Source organism: Apis florea, unplaced genomic scaffold (assembly GCF_048593485.1).
Source record: "Apis florea isolate Af1SG1 unplaced genomic scaffold, ASM4859348v1 contig_3803_pilon, whole genome shotgun sequence".
Lineage (NCBI taxonomy): Eukaryota > Metazoa > Arthropoda > Insecta > Hymenoptera > Apidae > Apis > Apis florea.
The window spans coordinates 1,240,570-1,246,426 of record NW_028256864.1 but is presented as its reverse complement, the minus strand read 5'-3'; the positions used below and the strand labels follow the sequence as shown (position 1 = coordinate 1,246,426).

The window sequence follows — 5,857 nt, the reverse complement described above, 5'->3', positions numbered from 1 at the left end:
TGATTGAAACTTTGAATATCGATAGCTCTAATAATCGTCGAATGAAGCAACATCGTATCTCCACGATGTTTTATGCGCCTTGGATATCCTTGGTATTCCTTGCGCAACAGAAATAATATGGAAAAAAGAAGAAAGAAAGAAAAAAAAGAATAAAAAAAAAATATTCTCGAACATAAACACCTTAATATCCATCGAACTGCAACACCGAGTCGCCGAGTAATCATTCCGGTTATCGTCGGCGCAGATCGATTCGGCGCAAAGACTTCCCTTAATAACAACCGAGCCTCGAGTGAACTAGTTCGAGGTAATAATCCCAGGGCATTCTCAAGAGACGTATATAGATACATTCAGACGTCAAGGCTGATGTCCATCGAGAGCAAGAGGACTTCGCCTCAAAGTAATAATAATCTCGGCTATTCCCAGAGCGGGGATGTAAGACAGCGGCCGAGGACAACCGGCTGGATCCAAGATGGTGGGAGCGCAATGCGAGAGGCAGTACGTCGAAAGGTACATAATTTAATAAGGAACGTAGTTTATGAGGCGACTCGGGAGCTGTGCGGAAGCCGGTTACTTACAATCGAGATTTAACAGCTACAGGCTACGATTTTCCTCTTTCTTTCTGATGTTTCGTCGTGCATGGGGAGCGACGTTTCACGGCGCGAACCGGCAGGCTTAATGTTGTTTTAATTAAGTAGGCGGTTAGCCGAAAAGAACTCTGTACTTTCGGCTCTGCTCGTCGTTCTTGCTTATATTTACCTTCCTTCTCGGCCACCTCCTTCCCTCTTTCTCTATTTCGAGAGAGGTGCGGCAGAAGCTAGTCACCATGTGTTCCTCGTATGTTCAGACGTGATGGACGATTTCGCTTGACTAATCGCCGTCTTTTTAACCATCCTCCCCCTTCTCGTCCTTCTCCACCCCTTCGACCCCTTTGTGGCCCCTGTGTATACACACCGTCGTGAAGGAAGCCGCAATTCCACTGTGTTGTCCGTTCAAACGCGCCGGTTAATCAAGTCGCTGAGAATCGGATACATCGTAACCGTCTTACGAGATTAGAAATAATGAATCGTGTGTGCCACTTGTAATATCATTCCGTTTAAAATTGTATTTTGATTGAACACACGCTATTTGGAGGGGAAAAGGATAAAGACAAATTATCGGGCAAGACGAAAAAATTACGTTATTTTATTAACGTTCGACGAAGAATTCTCGTAATTGAAAAATTGATTGCGCGTCTTGTGCAAATTTTCTTTTGCCTTTTGTCGGGTATCAGTTTCGATCGCATGATAATTCATACGTGCTAAAGATAAAAATAATTTCGTCTGCCATCGTTCGCTCGTGAAACGATGGTCAATGAAATAAAATTCGCTTTAAAATTAAGACTGGACAAATCTGCAAAAAGACGAAAAAAAAGAAGAGATGCTGATTACGTTTAAAATCAATTTTAATTTAATAGAATAATAATAATTATTAGTTTTAAATCACTTCTATCTTAAAATAGAAAATGATGATACATGTGTAATAATCTTTTTAAAATTAAACTTCTTTGAAGATAAAGAAGAAAAATTATCTTTTTATCAATTATTAATTCTATATAATAGAAACATTTTTTCGCAATGTTTTAATAAAAATGATAGAATGTATAAAATTTTAAATTTATTTCATCGGAAATATAAAAGTATATTTAATATTTAATAATTATCTAAATTATTGTTGTATAAAAATTGAATATAAAAGAATTAATTATATAGATTGTTGAACTATTTAATGCGCTTATCAAAAATGATATTGAATAAAGAAACATAAACGAATATAACAAAATTTTCTACAAATGAAATATAAAATTAACTAAAGTTAATAAAAAAGTTAATAAAATTGATAAAAAGGGAAAAAAAAGAGCTCAAAAGATTCTTATTGAGATTTTGTTAAATAAAGAATTTAAATTTATTATAACGCAGAATAGAATTTTCATTAGATCTGTACTAAATTGTATTCCACAATGGCGGTCAAACACTTCCTAGTTGATACACAGTTACCATATGGTTGAGGACACGCAATCATTAGAAATTATAAATTAGCAAGTAATGAAGCGAGAAATAATCACGTTATGAGTCTATTCGAGCTTGACACATTCTATTTACGTATTCACTGTAAAAACTTCCATGATTAATGTTTCATGGGAAATTACAGTTAGGATAATATAGTGTCTTGTGATGTGATAGCACAGACGAAGTAAAATAGACTTATTATTCTATGGAAGTGTTTTATATCTTGAAATACTAATCGTACAAATAATTTGAAATTTTATTGTCTTCTATCTTATAAAACGATGACTTTTTATGAATAAATTTTAATGAGTTAAAAATAATAAATTACTTTTAAAATTAACAAAACTAATAAATTATAAGTAGTTATATTAAATTAATAAATTATTAATAATAGAAATTATAAATTTAAAAAATTATAGATTTGTAAATCATTATATTAAATTAATGACTTATAAAAAATAAGTTATTAATAAAATATTGAAATTATAATATTTAAATATTTGAAATAAGAATTTCTTATTTATCGACGACTATCTGCGTTATCGATATAACTACTAGCTCGAACCAATTGATTTTATTTATCGAGATAAACTTCTTCTTTATCAACGGTCAGAAAACTAGTAAATTACATTTTAGACGAGATACAAAGCAGGCACATAATGACATCTTATGGGATTTTCTGTTACATATTCTGAAATATTATTAAAGTGAATTCTTAAAATGCTCTATGCTATGAAAAAAATAATATTTATTGTGATTTTCTTTTCTTTTCTTTTTTACTATCTTTTTGTATAAAATACAAAAAAAATACAAGAAAAAATTGTGACACAATGGAATTAAAAGTCGTGATTAGATCAAAATAAAAAAGTACTTATCGATTTTGATATATCACAAAACTTTTTCCTTTACATATTACCATTACTCGTTCTTTCGAAATATTTGAAAATACTATTACATTATTACATTACATTTATTTTTTAATTAATTATTAATTAATTAAACACGATGGCAGAAGATGAAAAGATAACGGAATAAATAAGATAACAGAATGAATAAAAAAATCTATTTGCTCATAGATTATAATAGGTCTTAAAATGTCTTAAAATCCATGAACAGATTTTTGATATTATACATTTTGAGTATCATTAGCTGCAATGTGTTTTAAGAATAATAGATAAATCCTTTTTTAAATAAATTGAAGAATATTAATAAAAATGAACGTTTTAAGTTTAATCATTATTTAAATATATTTAAATATTTATAATCTAATAACTTATATTATTTTATTCAAAAAAATTTATAAAATCATTTTATGTATATTATAATATATATTATACTATATATATTATATTATATATTTACAATGTAACAATATGTGTACAATATTGAATATCTCTTTTTTTGCTCAGCCAGTTACACATGACATTGTGTCTCAGAACTCGGCTATCATGAATGGAATTCAATCTCAAATGATATGGCCAGTCATCTGGAGATAGAGATAGAGAGCCGGCACAACATTAGATAACATATTCACGTTTCGTAATACACTTTCTGAAAGGGCATTTATGAGATCATAGACACATTGCACGAAATTATTAGAGTTAGAGAGAGAGAATTAACATCAACTCATCGCGAAGATAACAGTGATTCCTAGCATTTTAAATCTATCGGCATATAATATATACTAATATATACTGGCATATAACTAATTATCATTTGTTTTGCAAGTAGAGAACAAAGTACTATCATCAGTAGAAAGCAAAATATCATTCAAGTGATCTATTGCAAATTCATTTACAGAGTTCCGGCACAAATGCTCAACAATTGGGTTTTCAAGTTGAGCAGACACATCAAATAATCGCTATATCGAACTCGTAGTTAACAACAAATAACACGAAGAAAACTTTACAGACTGATAGATACATCAATAAAATTGATAAACATTGTTTCTCTGGCAAACATTTTTTAATCAAATTATAGTTTTATGAAATCTCTCAGCTTTGTTTTTCACCAATCATCTTTCGTTTTGCAAACATCTTTTGCAAATACATTTATTTCATATTATGTTCTAGAAATTTTCTTGATTTTAATCAATCACACTTAATATTTCAGATCGGTTGTAGAAAATATCATGCATCTACTGATCAATAAAATAATCCACAAGATCAAAAGAAGAAAGTTAAATTCTATCTCTAATAATAAAATGGAAGAATAAAAGAAAATCAATAATAAAAATACTTTGCAATATATAAAATCATAATTTTCTCAAAAATAGAACCTGAATAGAAAATAAAAAAGATAGAAATTATATTTCACTTCTATATATAGAGAGGAAAGAAATATGACTTTAAAAAATCGTACATTCATTTCCAGCAATATATAGTACAAAAAGCAACTGTAATATGTTTATCAACTATAATAGAAATTTAATGTATATTTAAATATAGAGAATAATATCATAATCTATATCATAGTTTATATTTAGTTTTAATTTAATTACCGTATAAGTTTATAAAATTTAATGTTTTTTCTTACAAAGTGCATCTTTTGATCGAATAATTTTATTTTATTTATTTAAAAAAAAATAGAAATTTTGTCATAGAAATATGAAATTTAATATTAATCGAATTTATAATGTTTAAATATCTTGCGCAATCTATGTCATGATTTATAATTGCAATTTCATTTAGATAATTGCGACAAATTATAAAGTTCAGCGTTTTGATTGTTAAAATATTTCTTCCCGTTTCCAAAATGGATTAAAATATAATTTAATTGCAATAAATTATAAAATATGTATAAAATTCAATGTTTTTACTATTTTAAAATATTCCCCGATATTTTATCTATTATCATTTGAAAAAAATATAACATTTTTTATTATTTTTCTTATATTTAAAATTTTTTATAATATATTATATATTAATTATATATTTAGATAACTGAGTACTCTATTTGCATTAAAATAACTAGCTTATTTTATTATATATTTACTATTATTACTGTTATTATTATTATTATTATTATTATTATTAATTATTAATTATTAATTATTAATTATATATTATTATATATAATTAGTTTATATATTAATTGCAAATATTTAAATGGATACTTATTATCTAAATACGTGCGAGTGGTTGCACGTAATAAAATGCGTTCATATATTTTTATGCATGAACCACTAAACTGAAAACTTACATTATACAGCAATATGTTAAACTCATTCTATAAAATTCTATTTCCATTAAAAGATAGTCTATGATAATAACGTCTATCGCAATTGTTTAGAATTTTTCGATTTAATTGTTAACTATAAAAAAAATTTAAAGAATAAAGATTCTTTCATCTTCGAAAACTTACATTACTTTTCATATATCAAATTGGTGTGGAAAATGACATAGAATTTGACAAAATTTCTTAAAGCTGAAAGTAAAATGTAAAAAATAATTACCAAAAAAATATAATCCAATTAAATAATATTTGATTACTTGAAACAAATGATGAGATTACATTGAGATAAATTACTTGACTAAAAAAGAGCCATCTAATTATTTTTTTTCCTTTTTTACATATTAGGATATGATATTTAATTAATTTGTTATGATAATTACATATACTAAACTGATGAAAGTTATTTTTTAATATATTAAGTGAAAAATTTTCTTAATTAATTTTTTTAATAAGAATTATTATTATAATTACCATAAATAAATAAATAAAATAAAACTTATATAATATATAAGTTATATAATAAAAATTATAAATTCATAAATAATTTATAAATTTTCTCTATTCCAGAACGCAAACAT

The 5,857-nt window shown here is 26.3% G+C and overlaps 1 long non-coding RNA gene across 1 annotated transcript; it reads left to right on the top strand.

Annotated features, from left to right (window-relative positions):
* The first annotated feature begins 351 nt into the window (after positions 1-351).
* LOC147656125 (uncharacterized) lies at positions 352-4,216 on the top strand. The gene is made up of 2 exons (XR_015295006.1): positions 352-507; positions 4,158-4,216. It is a non-coding gene; the product is annotated as an uncharacterized LOC147656125 (long non-coding RNA).
* The last annotated feature ends 1,641 nt before the right edge of the window (positions 4,217-5,857 follow it).